This window comes from Crocodylus porosus, unplaced genomic scaffold, assembly GCF_001723895.1.
Source record: "Crocodylus porosus isolate Cpor-Errol unplaced genomic scaffold, CroPor_comp1, whole genome shotgun sequence".
Classification (NCBI taxonomy): Eukaryota; Metazoa; Chordata; order Crocodylia; family Crocodylidae; genus Crocodylus; species Crocodylus porosus.
Window position 1 is genome coordinate 984,073 of NW_017728893.1, and position 15,939 is coordinate 1,000,011.

The following is a 15,939-nucleotide window of genomic DNA, read 5'->3' on the forward strand; positions in this document are numbered from 1 at the left end:
CTGAGAGCCTGGAGCCAGATGGCCTGTGTGCCTACAGGACAGCCCAGGACATGCCTCCCTCCGGAGGACTATACCACATGCGCATGCTTCCTTCCCAGGGGCTGGGATGCTGGGCTAGTGTGTGGGCCAGTGTCACCTGATGCTCACCCACCTATTTGCTTTGCAGTCCACCTCACGCCGGGGTGCCTCATCTGATCTGCTGCTCCTTTCCCTTCTGCTGCAGAGGAGAGCGAGCAACAGATGCAGTCTCTACACCGATGCCAGGTGTGGGGCTGGTTGAGCCAGGAACATGCAGGACCCCTCCTGTGTTTGTGACCTGGGAGTTGATTGAGACGGGGACTGAAGTGGAGGGGAGTGAACTTCGGGAGTCATTTTGTGGTTCAGTCAACCAAGGCTAATGAGATGGGAAGGGGATAACGGCACAGGGCCAAGGGACGGGAAAGGGGTGTGTGCACATGTGTCAGAGATCTGGGTATGTGTGCATGTTGCAAAGATTCAATGATGTGTGTGTGTGCAAGCATGTGTGTATGCTTCAGAGATGTGTGCGTGTGTGTGTGAGGTTCAGAGATCTGGGTGCATGTGTGGATGTGCCTGCGTGCTTGCATGTGCTTCAGAGGCTCAGAGATCTGAGTGCATGCATGTGTGTGTTTCAGAGATCTGTGTATGTATGTGTGCGTGTTTCAGAGATCTGAGTGCGTGCATGTGCATTTCAGATCTGAGCGTGCGTGTGTATGTTTCAGAGATCTGAGTGTGTGCGGGCATGAGCGTGTCAGAGATGTGCGTGAGTATGTTTCAGAGATCTGGGTGTGTGAAGATGATGTGGAAATGTGTGTGCATGCATTGGGGGGGGAGAGCTGCCCAAATGACCAGTGAAGTGCATGGGAGGGGGTCTGAGTGAGCCACAGCATGTAAAGGCGTGCAGAAGCGGGTTGCACGCACGGGCACAAGAAAAGGGCACCGTGTATCCATGTGCAATGCAAGAGGCGTGCCCAAGGTCACTCGTGTCTAGGTTTGATCTCTGAAATCCACACACACGTGCACACCACCACCCCTTTTCCCACCCTTGGCCCTGAGCCTGTATCCCTTTCCCATTGCATCAGCATTGGGTGATTGAATTAAAGGTGCCGCTGGATCCAGTCCCTTGGCCTGAGCTCAGGACCAAGCCCTTGGACTTCAGACTTGGAGCGAAGTGCCTACTCCCTCAGCAGACCCCTGGGATCCCACTAGTGCCTGGCTACCCTGGAAAGCCGAGGAGGCGCCAGGGAGGGCGAGAACATGAAGTGCCCGTGTTGTTCCCGGGTGACGCCTGCTTGCAATAGGAGCCTTCGCACGCGGGATTCTTGTCATTCCAGGAAGAGTTATCCGAGACTCGCTCCTGGGGTGAGCCAGCCTCGAGTTGGGACAAGACTGGACAGAGAAATAGCGTGCGTGCGCATGTGTGTGGGTATATGTGCATGTGTGTAGCTGCATGTGTGTGCATGTGTGTACATGCTTGTGCGCATCAGTTTATGTGCTTGTGCATCTGTGTGTTTGTGCATCCGCACATGAGCATGTGTCTACATGCATGTATATCAGCGTATGATCATGTTTATATATGCACTGTACATCTACGTGTGTGCATGCGTGTGTGTGTGTGTGTGTGTGTGTGCATCCACATGTGTGCGTATACATGCATGCAAGGGTCAAGAGGGAACCCAGTGCAACCTCTCATGACAAATGCTCCTGATGTGTACAGCCTAGGGCTGCTGGCACCAAAAGAGTTAATCGGTCTCCAGCTGGGCAGTCAAGAAGTCACGTCCACGGCCAGGTCAGCACGGAGGGTAGACTGGACTGCCCCGGGGCCGCGAGGCAGAGCCCATAACCAGACATTCACACTGAATGACCAGGGACACATGAGCGTGGCCTGACTGCAGCTGGGGGCAAAGGCCTCCCAGGGGTGGGGGAGCCTGCGACTCACGGAGGGCACCTGTCCCAAGAAGGAGGGCATCTGTGCCATCCCAGGTTCATGCCAGCTCCCTGTCCAAGCCAGAGGACATGACCCCAGCTCCGTGCAAAGGCTGATGGACTCGGGCAGTGCGAAGTACACAGAGGGCCAGGCCTGAGACCTTGGGCGGGGGGGAATAGGGGCTCCCAGAGCACTAAGGGATCCTGCAGCACGGCAAGGCCGCTAGGGTCTGACCCTTCCTCTGGGGCCTTGGCCCTGGCTGGGGGTGGGATCCTGGCCCAGCAAGACAGACAGACAGACTAGACCCAGTTCACAAACTGGGGAACAGACCGAGGGATTTTTCTCCATTGCTGTTACCACCCGCTTTTTCCAGCCTTCCAAGAAATGTCAATATTTGGACAAGCTGCTAAAAAAAAAAAGTAGAGCGCAAGCTCAGCTGTCCCAGCCCCATCGGGCTCCCAGCTGCTCCAGCCGGTGTGGTGCTGAATGAAGGTTACGGGGACCGTTCAAAACATTTTGGCTGCAGCCTGAATTTTCAACGCATGGGAGTTGGTGAGGTGAGACGTGCTGGCAGGCCCCCGGGCTTGGGGATACACGGGCCGGTGGGCGCATGTCAGCCCCAGCCGCCAGCCACCCGGCTCCCCCTGCCAGCAACCCTGGAGGTCAACGCAAGGAAGGTGGCTCCTCTCCCAGCCTGCTGGCTTCCACCATCCTCCGTGCTGCTGGGTTGCTCGGTCTTTACCCCCAGACCTGGTCCTGTTGGGATCGGTCTGAGCCCAGGACAACTCTAGCCCTCAAGATCAGGCTCCACCATGACCCAGACAGACATGCAGCCCCCCCACAGCATTGCTCTGGGTCCAGACACTGCCAACTTACACGCATGCACAGCCACACTCGAAGACCTAGGACAAAAGTTCAATAAACCTATTTAACCTAAATCAGCTAAGTCTGCTGCATCCATCCAGGTTTACCTTAAACTGGTTTTGGCCATTTTGAGAGTGGTTTATATGTACTGAATTTCTGTTGTGTTGCAGATTTGAACCAGTTTCTGATTACTTATACCGGTTTATGTGTAATATTGATGCCTAGCCATGGACACGGCACATGTGGGACCCTCATGGAGCTGCCCAATGCAGTTGCAGGTGCATCTCACACCTTCACAGCTACACAACATCTCTGGTGGGCTCCAGCAATGTGCACACACAGCAAGCATGTCATGGACACAGACAAACCAGAGCCAGCAACGCTTGGGTGTCAGCACCATGGGCTTCTGCTGCTGGAGAAGCACCCAGGACCCCCCGCACCCCATGAAGAGCCCCCCCCTCCCCCCAGCTTCTATGGTTTCCAGCTAGTCAGAGTCTAAGTGCTGCCATCTCGCTCTCCCAGTCATAACCCTGGTCTTATCTGGCTTTGCTGGTACAGCTCATTGGGGAATATTTTTTTCCCCCAGCAGCAGAGAAGCCTCTAGCGTGGGCAAGAGCCCTTTGCCAGGACTGCCCCAACCAGTTCTGCCAACCTGCGGGCAGATTTGTTTGTCCTCCCCTGGGCTATCTGGGATGCTTCGCCAGTGCCATCAGGGCTGGGCCCATTCGCAGGCTCCTGATGCATGGGGACACTCTGCTGTGCAGATCAAGCCCAGCACAGAGACAGACACACACACACCAGGCAGAGTTTGGAGTCTCTCCTCTGCAGTCCAGGACCCCAGGGCCGTGCCCATGCTGCTGGCTGCTGTACGTGCGTGCGTGTGGCCTTGATGCTGGAATTAATCCTCTGTCTGATTCTGGATCTGCCCAGACTCGAATCTCCCTGGTGAGGCCAAGGGGTGGCTCAGCTCATGGAGAGGAAGGTGTGACTAATAGGACCAAGCTATCTAGACCTGTGCCGCCTAGCCGCAGACCTCGGCGCCCTTCCTGCATCTCAGGAGCATTCAGGGGAGCAAGTGGCTTCAAGTTTGGGAGGGAACCCAGGAGTCCGGACCCTCCCTGCAGCTGACGGGCAAGACGCCTATTGTGTGAGCCCCACACCAGCTGCCAGCTCACTCCTTGCCAGCCCTGATCTTGCTCTCACATGGATCTCAGCCTACAGGGCCGCAGCCCTGGTTCTTTGCCCTGCAGTCAGCAGCGCATGGTGGGACAACACGTCTGGGCCTGCGGCTAGAAACCAGGCCAGACCTCACTCCAGAGCTGGGCATGGAAGCCAGGAGTCCTGCTGCCTGGTGCCAGCTCCTTCCTGTCCTTGATGTTGATTACACCCTCCTTAAAGAAGGAAATAGGTCCTGGCTCCAGACCCCTGCAACCACGGATGGTTGCAGACCCCTGCATCATGGCCGCTGGCTGACACGACACAGGAGTTGAGGTAGATGTCATCTACCTAGACTTTAATTAGGCCTTTGATACGGTATTGCATTCTGTTCTCGTAAATAAACTGACAGGCTGTGATGCAGATGATTACACAGTCCGGTGGGTGGCAAATTGGCTTAGGGGCTGGACCCAGAGAGTGGTAGTGGATGGGTTGAGATCGACCTGGAAAGATGTGGGCAGTGGGGTCCCCCAAGGCTCGGTCCGTAGACCGGTGCTATTCAATGTCTTCATCAGTGACTTGGATGAGGGCGTGAAGAGCACCCTGTCCAAGTTTGCAGATGATACCAAATTATGGGGCAAAGTTAACACAGCAGAGGGTAGGGAATAGATCCAGGTAGGTTGGAAAAATGGGCAGAACCAAATAGGATGCAGTTCAACAAAGACAAGTGCAAAGTGCTGCACCTGGGCAGAAAGAGCCACCAACACACAGGCTGGTTGTCCACCTTCTCAGCAGCACAGCAGTGGAAAGGGATCTTGGAGTCATAGTTGACTCCAAGATGAACGTGAGACGTCAGTGTGACGAAGCGATCAACAAGGCTAACCGCACTTTATCATGCATTAACAGATGCATGATGAACAGGTCCAGGGTGGTGATGCTTCCCCTCTATGCGGCACTGGTCAGGCCACAGTTGGAGTACTGTGTCCAGTTTTGGGCGCCGCACTTCAGGAGGGATGCGGAGAATCATGAAAGGGTTCAGAGGAGGCCACTCGTATGGTCAGAGGCCTGCAGGCAAGGCCATATGAGGGGAGACTGAGGGACCTGGATCTCTTAAGTCTTCACAAGAGAAGGCTGAGAGGTGATCTTGTGGCTGCCTATACATTCATCAGGCGGCAGGGGATAAGAGATGCTCTGTTTACTAGGGCACCCCCTGGAGTAACTAGGAACAAGGGCCACAAACTGATGGAGAGCAGATTTAGGTTGGACATCAGGAAGAACTTCGCAGTAAGGGTTGCCAGAATCTGGAATGGGCTTTCAAGGCAGATGGTCCTCTTCCCTGCCCTGGGAGTCTTCAAGAGGAGATTGGACAAGCACCTATCTGGGGTCATCTGACCCCAGCGGTCGTTCCTGCCCCGGGCAGGGGGTCGGACTCAAAGACCTACTGAGGTCCCTTCTGACCCTGACATCTATGAATCTATGACGCACCAGACCCCTTTGCTCCCGACCTGCTGAACCTCCTGCTCCTCACCCTCCAGCCCGACTGCCTGGGGCTTTCGAACCCAGCTCCCATCCCAGCTCGGGCAGCCAGGAAGCATCGCGGCCAGGCAGCAGAGAAGTGAGGACACTCCGTACCCAGCTTCTAATTGCAATCAGTGCCAGGGAAGGCCGGGGCGGCCAGCGCATACTAACATGCCGCGGTTCCCCCCCCGCCCAGCTGCGGCTGGGGGGACGCGAGCAGGCAGCTTGGTGTGCTGGGCCATGCGGGGATCGATATGTCATTTCTCGTGGGTTAATTCCACCCCCCAGGTCCCCCCCAGCCCCTCCCTGTTGGTGCAATGGCAAATTAAAATAATAATAAGAGCAGGCCGGGAAGGAAAACAGAGGCACGAGAGGCGGCGGCGCAGCCACACTCCATCAGGCGGGTTGTGCGGGGAAAGCGGAGCTGACAGAGGACTATTAACAGCATCACCTGCCAAATTGAAAGCTCGTTCTGCTCCTAACTCCCCTCCTCCAGCATCCACCCCCAGAGTGGGGGAATGGGGCCAGAGAGAGAGGAGAGGAGCGGAAAGAAGGGGAAAGGGAGGAAGAGGGAGAGCAGAGAGGAAAGGGGGAAGAAGGCAAGAGGCAGGGATGAAGGATGAGAGATGGAGGGCTCGAGGGCGCAGGGCACAGGGAGGAGACAATGGCCCAGGAGAGGAGGGCGCGGGCCCGGCTGTGGGCGGCAGGCGAAGCGCACGGCTCGCTCCGGTTACAGGGGCCTCTTCACGTCCCATTAGCAGCAATGAGAGGTGACAGCTGCGGATCGATAACAATCGCGGCAAACAGACTCCCAGTAATAAACCCATTTCGCTCACATTTCTGCACCCCCCTCCGCACCCGCCCCCGGCTCATCTCGTCGCCCCGACACTCCGCCGGCTCCTCCTCGGCACCCCGGCCTCTCGCCCCTGCACTCCAACATCCCACCTGGACCCTGCCCCCGGGACCGCGGGCTCTCCACGCACAGACAGCTGCAGCCCATGCCCCTCACATCCTTGCTACCCCAACACCTTCGCCTCTAGCACAAGATGCTACCAGCGTGGCCATGCGAGATGCCAGTGCGGCCACCCCCACGTGGACACAGCTGAGCTGCTGTTTCTGGAAGAACACCTCAGTTTATGGCAGAGCGGTGTCTACACTAGGGTCCTGGCTGCCGCAGTTACAGCAGCCCCTGGTGGGAGCTCTGGTCCCAGGTCTCCTTTGTGCTGCTCCTGAAAATCAGGCCCATGATCGTCCTCCAGCCCCGTATCCCAAGCGCGGGCTGCCTCTCCAAGGCCAACTGAGGACAATGGCCCCTTAGGCAGGAACTGGGCTGGAGGAGGTTTTAATTACCGGGTATAAAACCAGGTGAAGCAAGAGGCTTGAGCTGGATGAAATGGGCTGGGCTTGGACTGTCCCTGCACACAACAGCCCCTCCATAACACCCAGGAGAGAGCAACAGCCCTGCAGGAGGGATGGACGACAGGATGGAGGGAGAGATTGGGAACCCAGAGGGGAGAGAGGCAGGGGCAGAGCCACCCCGGGTTGGGGGGCCAGGCCAAGCCTGACTTGAGTTTCCACTCCAGAACCCCTCCAGGACTGGGAGGGAGCAGGGTGTCTAGAAATGTGCCTGGTCCAAGCGGTTTTGCACACTGCAGCCTTAGCCTTGTCCTGGGAAAGCAGAAAAAAGGGATAGGATGCAGGTGGGAGCCATACCAGTGCCTGCGAGGCGGCCTTTCTAGTACAGGGGCTAAGGGACATGCCCATGATCATGGCGAGAACCTGTGGCAGGGCCCCAGGCTCCCATGCTCTCTGCAGCCCTGTGAGCTCCATGCACTGGCGGGAGCCAGCTGCGCTGTCCTACTGTGGCCGCTACCCATCGCCTGGTGTCTCGCCAGGCAGGGCCGTCCCTGTCTTCGGCGCAAGGGGAGGGAGGGGGTGTTTGTGCAGACTAACAAGGGCCGGGTAAAGTTTCCCATCCCCAGGGAGGTTTCTAAATTAATAGCGGGGATGCTGGCTCTACTCCCTGCCGGGCGGCATTGATTGCGGTGAGCGGGGGCAGGGGGGCGTGCACTGGAGAAGCTTTTGCTCTGCCTTCACGCTTGAGAGCCCCAGCACCCCCACCATCGATGCTTCCTTTTTCCTTTGCCCGCGCCAGCTCTCTACCTGGGTTAAGCTTACATGTCTCTGATCCAGTTAACCTAGAAGGTGCACCTCCACCCTGCCAGGCACTGGCTTACAGGGCTCCGCTCAGCTCCCAGCAAGGCACAGGCCTTGAGCTGTTTTGCAGGGAAACAATGACACACCTGGTAATTAAAACCTCAATAGTAGTTTTGGGCCAAAGAGATGCCCACTGTCAAGACCCGGGCAATTGGACAAGAAAGGCACCTACTTTCCAGCAAGGCCCAGGGCATGGGCTGGCTCTGGCTCCTGCCCTCTCTCAGGCAGCTAGAGCCCATCATCTCCCCCAGCCTGGGCCTGAGTCCTACCTGAAGCAAAGCTCCCCCTCTCCACGGTGTCACTGCACCGCCCCTGTGGGTGACACCACTGCCTGCAGCCACAGCGAGCTGCAAATGCCAACAGGATCACGGGGCCTGTGGAGCAGGGTGCTGGGGACATGCCTAGAGATCATTCACTGCCCAGCCCCAGAGCAAAGAGGGGCTAGTCCCTGATGAAACCCAGCAGCCTCCCTCTAGCCCCAGCAGCTGTGTCCCCTGCTCAGCCCCGGGGTCCCTCGTGATGTCTCCATTTGAGCCAGCTAATGAGGCAGCGTGAGAGCAAATTCTGCAGAAAACGGGTACCCCAGTACAAACATGCATCACCAGGTGAGGAGTCAGGGCTGGGGAAACCCATGGGGATCATCCTATAGCTGCACGGGTCTGGGCTTCTGCTCTGCAAAGAGAAGGTGTTTGAGGCTGATGGTCTTTTACCCTGAGAGACCCAAGGGCTGAAATCTCTCAGGACGGGGCCCAGAGAGCATTCAGGGCCTTTATACAGTCGGGAGCCATGTGCTGCCTTCCTTCAGCCAGCGATTAGCAAGGGCGAGGAGCCTCTGCCTCCCAAATGCCTCTTCACCCTCGGCCCAGCTATCTATCCACTCCCGTGCAAACCAGCTACCTATGCTAGTACGAAGACATCCAGGCCATGTCACGGAGCCAGCAAAGCACCTGTGTGCATGCTGCTTGGCTCCATGCCCCCATCAGGACATGGACCCAGGGGCCAGTTCAGGCACAGAAAATGCCTCTCCTCCCAGCTCAGGGAGGGCAAAAGGTTTATGGCTCCCAGCCCTTTGCTCTGTGGGGCTGCAGTACAGCAGGCGCTTGTGGGACACAGAAGACCCTGCACCTCTTACCTTTGCATCTCCCCTGAATGGCCCAGCCTGAGCTCAGCCAATCTGCCCCCACACCACTGGGGTGATGTCTGTAGACTCCGGAGAGGGCTCTGGGTTGATTCCCCTTGCTGTATCCAACGTATACGGGTGCATCCCGCTCTCCTGGGGCCAGCCTGGCATCAGATTGTTCTGGCTGCTTACAAAGGGGATCTGGTGGGGAAACCTGTCCTCTTTGCCAGTGGTGGCTGCCTGCTTAGAAAGAGCAGAGGGCACATCCAGAGGGAAGTCAGTGCAATGCCATGCAAAGAAAACAAGGTGTTCAAAAGCCAGGTGTCTAGTGCCCACGCAAAGGCCGCATAACTGGCCAGACTGGGCTGTTGCATGGATGTAGCAGAAGCTGCACCCGCGAGAAGCAGTGGTGTCGGTGCTCATGGGCAGCATCAGACCCTGGCAGGTCATGCAAATGCCAGTCCCTTCCTACCCCAAGGCACCCACGATCTTGCATGGGCAGAACTACATCCACGCACTTACCTGGAAGTGGGCTGTCTTGTCAAAACCAGGCCAGGGAGGCAACTGCTATGACAGAAACAAGCCACAGAGAAGTGAGAGGGGAAGCAACCTTTTAACCGGCTTCTCTTAGCATCTCCTGGCCCAAATCTCAAGTGCTGTGTATACCCCACATATGCCCATCTATGCCACACTGGTGCCAGTGGCTGCAAAATGGCACCGATATAACTAGAAGTTTCAGACGCCGGTGGAAAAGACATCTCTGCTAGAGATTCACTTGGTTTGGAGGCAAGAGGGAGATCCCAGTTTCTGTGCTTGGCTCTGCAGAGTGGGGAAGACCCCCAGCCCTCTGGGCCCTTCTGCAGGGTCTCTGGGGCAGAGAAGGGCTCTCCTTTCTCTACCAAGAGCGGGCCTTGGCTGCGAAGGGGCCCTTCCATGTTACAGATGGGACTGGGTCTGTTCTGCCCGACCTGATGAAGCAGCTCCAGCAGCATTTCTCTCTGCAGCTTCCTCCTACAGGCCCAGAGCAGCTGGCTGAGGATTTACTCCAGGGGGATCAGACTCCAACCCCAGCCCTCGAGCCAGCCTGGCTGCAGGAGAGACTACCCAGAGCTGCAATGCACCCGGACACTGGGCAGCTCTCGGGAGGAAGGCCAGGCCAGCAGCCCTCCGGGTGTGGACAGCAGCAGCCAGGCAGGAGCTTGCTGGGAGACCCCTGCCCCATCTCACCTGCCCTGGGGGGGAAGCTATCCGAAACTTTACCCCCTCTCCGAGGGCCACTTGCTGGTGCTAGAGGAGAGTTAAAAACCAGAGCGAGCGCACGGTGGGGAAAGGGGGGGGGGGTGAGAGAAAGAGAGCAAGTAATGCAGTTTCCAAATGAGAGCCGAGATAAAGCAATTACCTGATCAATACGGGTGAAATTGAGTAATCTAACAGATCAATAGCACCATCCCTCCCCCCCCATGCCCTCCACTGCCAAGCAGAGGGTGCTAACTGCTGCTGTGCTGCTTTGCAATAACATGCTGGCTTTGACAGAGCGAGATGGAGCGGGAAGGGACAGGAGGGGTGTGGGGGGGTGGTATCCTTGACATGCTCCTCCAGCCTCTCCTGCAGATGGGGAATTGAACCCCGGTGTCCTGAGGCCCCTGCTCAACTTCCGTCTGCAACCCAGGGGTGACAGCCGGGTGCTGGACCTCACATTTGACTAAGCCGCACTCTCTGCTTAGAGCTACGGCAAGAACGCAGGCGTCCTGGCTCCCCTCCCCAAGGCTCCCTCTACTCTACCCTGCCCAGGTTTGAGTCGAAGCAGCTGGATCCCGTAAGCCCCCAGAACAGCTGCAGGAGTAGGAGAGCTGGCTCATGCCCTCTGCTTTGAACTCCTGGCTCTTGGCTGTGCTAATATTTGGAAAGGAGGGGAGAGCACCTGGCTGGAAAAATCTTTGCTGGCTTTAAACACCATGACGCTGCTTGGCTGAATTCGGAGGCTGGGAAAGAGGCTCTTAAGCAGCTTTGTGGTCACCTTGAGGCTCACAACAGCGGCTGGAAGGGCAGGCTGGAAAATACCCAGGGCCTGCACCCTCCCCCCCCAACCCTGCTGGAAATGTTTAGAAACGGAGCTGGTTTCATTTTCATTTAGGTCCCGATTTCCCCACTCTGTGCAGAAAGGAAACCCAGGGCTTGGCTCTGTTCAAAATATGACAGATGCACCCGCAAGGCCTTTCTGCTTCCTGGGCCAAACCTGCCAGAGGGGACAACGTGGGACAGAATCAGTGTCTGGCTCCAAAGGAGGTCTCCATGCAGCGCCAAGTGCCTGCCATACCTGGGGGAAGATTCAGCCCAGCTGCTGAGTCACAAGGAAGGAGCTGACAGGGAGGGATGTGCTAGGGGAAGGGGATGCATTTGCTGTGGGCCTGGTTGTGAAAACTGCAAAACACCAAGGACAGCCAGCGTGTCCCAGGCTAGATCAGGAGCTGCAGCATCGCTCATGTGCCTGTGGCTGCAACCGGAGCCTTGTCCCAGAGCCCCCAGCACAAACGAGGCTCTCTCAGAGCACGCAGCTCCCCTGCTTCCGGGGATCTGGGCCTGTGCACACCCAATGGGGAAATGCCATCGCGCCTTCCAAAGGGCACATGTGTCTTCCTCTCTCTGGGTTTGAAGCAGCAACGGGGTGCTCCCACCTATTCCCCCCTTTAGATGCGGCAGGGGTATTGTTCCAGCCCCACGTTTTTGTTCTTTCTGCCTCCACCCAAGATCTTGGAATCCGGAACAACAGAGAATAACAGACAAGGAGGGCAGGAAGGGACCTCAGGAGGTCACATCTAGTCCAACCCCCTGCTCAAAGCAGAACCAGCCTCAACCCAGCTAAGGCTTTGCCTAGGCGGGTCTTAAAAACCTTCAAGGATGGAGATGCCACTCTCTGGGTAATCTGTTCCAGTGCTTCAACACCCTCCTAGTGAGAAAGCTTTTCCAAATATCCAACCTAAACCTCCCTTGCTGCAACTTGAACCCATTGCTCCCTGTTCTGTCATCTATTACTATATCTAAACTGCTGCTCTTTTAGCTCCTTTCTCATCTTATTAGCTGCTCTGCTCTCAGCTCCCCCGTATCAGCTGCATAGTCTTGCTCCCTTTCTCCCTGATCTGCCACATCTGTTCTACAACAACATACTACCCTAAGTTTTTCCTCAACTTCCTTCGCTGCAACTGGAGCCCATTGCTCCCTGTTCTGTCATCTACCAGCACTGAGAACAAGGACTCAGACCCTCCATCTCCTGGGACCGCCAACAATTCTGGGCAGGGCTTACTGCTCGTCTCTTGTTAGGAACCCCGATTCACAGGCAGCCTAATGCTATTACCAGGAGCTCTTGAAGCATGCGTTTCATTTCCATCTGACAGGACAGCCAACGTTCTTAAGGTTACCAGTGCTAATTAATTAGTAAAAACATGGGCGGATTAGCTAGGCAACAGAATGCCTGCTCACAGCGCTTTGCAGCCGGCTATGTGTGTCCTCGGCATTAACGGCCATTTAATTAACGTACAGTCCATATGACATGAATTGGGCCTGGAAGCCAGTGCCAAGCAGCTCTGAGCCCTGCACACAAACCACAGCTACGTGGCAGAGTGCGGTGTAGAGAGGACACGTCTGCCAGGTAGCTGGAATTTGGGCATCGCTGCTCCCTCCATCCTGGAGCCATCTTTGAGCTAATTGCAGAAAGGCAGGGAAACGCGAGCCCAGAGAGGCGCAGCTCTGTGGTGTCAGCCCAGGCCGGGAGCCAGGAACACCCAGAGCCTAAGCTGCTTCTGACACAGATCTCCCCCGTGCCTGAGAACAAGTCGCTGGGCTTGATTCTCAGCCAGGCTGGGGCTGCCATACACCTCCCTGCCCCCAGAGCCTTACTTCCAGGCCCCTTTCCATGGAGGAAGTGGTAGAAAAGTACCTTTGGCATAAAGCCTCTGCTACGTGAGCAAGGCAAGCTTGTTTAAGGGCCTGGATTTGGGCCAGTTTTGTGTACACCCACTTGATGCTGGATAGGCAGCCGTGTGCCAACTGCTGCCAAAGCAAAGCAACTGGCACAGCCTCGCTGTCTCCCTGCATTCCTGTCTGCTCGTACAGAGCTGCTGTCTCATCTCCTCCCTGCACCGCAAGCCCTCAGGGGGCTGGGACCAGCGTCCCAGTCTGCACGGGTACCACGGGTCCCAGATCAGCTGCCCAGGGCTCCTTGCACGGTGCAGGGACAGCATCTGCCATGAACAGCTGGGCTGTTTTCAAACTGGACGTATGTCTGTTTAAAATCCATTAGGAGCCTGAAGTCGAAGCACTCTTGAGGCATGGACACTGGGCAGAAGAGCCAGAAGCTGATGCTCATGGAAAGCATAACAAACCAGCTACCAGGAGTGCCAAGTCTGAACAAGCATCTCTGTCTTCCAGGGACACATCACAGCCCTCTCGGACAAGCTGCATGGACAAAGCTTCCCACACCCGGGCCAATTCCCAGTAGTGATATCATCTAGTCTGGCAGTCCCGAGACTCTGACAGATTGCACACCACCAATTTAAAATGATACAACCTGAAATACCACCAGCAATTTTTTTTCCTACAATACATCTGTTAATATGTACCACTTACAGGGTGACTGCATGCCACTGGTGGTACCCGTACCACACACTGGGAACCGCTGAAGTCTTAACAGAGGCCTTTCTAACCACCATCAGGTCCCAGAAGTAGAAGGATTGGAGTCCCACATCCCTCCTGTCAACACAGCTGAGACTTCTCCCAGCAACAGTCTTCCATGAAGGATAGCTGGATTCGTCCTGCCATCTGTCCATCACGGCTCTAGTTGCTTTTAAACACCCCCATCCCTCCTCCCCCTGCACTCATTTCGCCAGCCCTGACACAGTAAAGATCCCAACCTCAAGAGCACCCGTGACCACAGCATGCAAACCGGCCAGGGACAGGCTTTAGGGGAAGGGGAGAGTGCAGGACAGGATCTTATGGCAAAAGCACTCCCCCACTTCCAACCTGGAGAACGCAGGCCGGTATTCCCCACAGAGGCGCTGCAACCGGGAGGGCTCTACAGTAGCACATGGCATGCGGAGCTGGACAAAGCGAGCCACACGTGTGTAGGCGTATTTAAAAGGTTTATTTAACTTTTTAATTTGAGGTAAAATACTTTTTTTTTCTTTCAACTTCCATAACAAAATACAGAGCTATCAGATACCCCTGGAAAAAATATGTATATTATACATATATTTCTATAACATTACATCATATATATATAATATATATATATATGCAAACTTTTTTTTTGAAGACTTTATAGAAAGTGGAACGTCTAAAGGCACTGCACAATGAAGTATTTAAAGACTACTTTACATTTTTTATGTACATATGCACACACGCTTTTCAATCTCGCTTTCAGTGGACAGATAGCGCAAGCTAACCATTTCATTGTTTCAATGTGTATACATCCTTACAAATCCCTGCTGAATCAACTCGAATCAAGTCAAAAGAACATGCCTCATGAAAAGTGAAATTACAACTTTCTATGGGTAAATACTTTCTCTTTAAAACACTCTAAAATGGAACAGGTTTTTTTTGCTTTTAAACAATCTGATTAAAAATATTTCAAACCAAAGAAGATATCTAATTTTCCTTTAAAAACCCACCAGGATCCATAAGACAAATAAAAAAAAAAAAGGAAAAGAAAAGAAAAGGTTTACTTAAAAAAATAAAATAAAAACAAAAACATAATTATGGAATAAATAAAAACAAGGAACAACCAAGCAGCGGGTTAACCTGTCCGATAGGTGAAGGCAGCAGCAATCGGCCACCGCAGTTAATGCTTCTAGAAAGGGGCTTTCCTTTCTCTCCACCCAGGCAGTGCTATCAGGAGTTGATGCTCTCCAGCTAGAGCAGGGATAAGGTCGCCGCAGAAATCTCCCATTTAGTTTGGCCTTGCAAAATCCTACTTGCCTCTGAAGGGGCAGGGTGGGGACTCACTTTCCTCGTGGAGTAGGGCAAGCTCGGGGCTTGCAGATTTTGCAAGGCTAGGTTCACGCTTGGAGGAGCTGCGTGGCTGGCACTCACTACCCCCGCTCTGCCCCGAGGAGGCCTCCCCAGAAAGCTGGATGGCAGCTGGTTGTCCGATTAAAAAGTTCCTTTCCTACATATTCTCTATGGCTAAACAAAGCAAAAATGGTTTAAACGTTAACATGCTCTTGATTAATTAATACAGGTGGACGTTGAGATTTCAACCATTTAAACTTCACAAGTTTAAATATTTGGCACATTGGAATATATATTTTTTCATTTAAAATGTATTTATAAGTTTCCTCCTTTCAGCTGCTGCTAGGCAAGGTGAAGTCTGGCCAGGAGGAGCACCTGCCTTTGCAAAATAATAGGTGACTTCCCAAGCCAGGTGGGGAAGAGGACGGCAAGGCTGCCTCTTCCTCCAAAGCTGAATACATCACCCCAAACCCGATGTACCCAGCACTCGCTGGTCCATTGTCCTGAGAACCTGAGTCCTTTATCCCTGAACGTGGAGCTCCCAGTCTACAGTGCAATGGCTATCGAACCCCCTGACCCAAACAGGTTATGAACTTTTAAAGCCAAAAGACATTTTCAATGTAGTCAACTATCTTTCTTTTTTTTTTTTTTTTTTTTTTTTTTTTAAAAGAAGTGCGAAGCAGGTGATTCCGCTTCCCCTGCCTGCCTCTGCCCGGAACAGGCGGCAGCATTAAATCTGGCACTTGGGAACACTGGGGGTGAAGATATGCAGTACTGATTTGAAAGGCCTCATGTTTCTATTCCTGAGTTCATACTGACATCTGCTGGCCCTCCCTCTGGGAAGGGGGTCTTCTCAAACCCACAACACCCTTCCCATCCCTTCCTCCCCTTCAACACCCTCGCTGTGTTTGCTTCCAAATGTGGAGGTAAATTTAGGGGCTAGAAAGCCAGCCACAGGGGCTGGTGGTGATGGTTGTGAACTGGGAGCGAGGAGGTCTGTGGGTTTGGAGGCCCCGCTGAGCTGCAGTCTGCGGCATTGGGCGGCCTGGAACAAACCATGAAAGGCGCCGATGCGGCAGCTAAGATGAACTACCCCAGTAAAGAGATGACAGCCCCT

General features: G+C 54.7%; 1 long non-coding RNA gene across 1 annotated transcript; it reads right to left on the reverse strand.

Annotated features, from left to right (window-relative positions):
* Positions 1 to 5,397: 5,397 nt before the first annotated feature.
* LOC109324078 lies at positions 5,398 to 10,140 on the reverse strand. Its single transcript, XR_002104847.1, has 4 exons — positions 10,047 to 10,140; positions 9,342 to 9,386; positions 8,832 to 9,059; positions 5,398 to 8,371 (listed from the first exon to the last, which is right to left on the reverse strand). It is a non-coding gene; the product is annotated as an uncharacterized LOC109324078 (long non-coding RNA).
* Between the last annotated feature and the right edge of the window lie 5,799 nt (positions 10,141 to 15,939).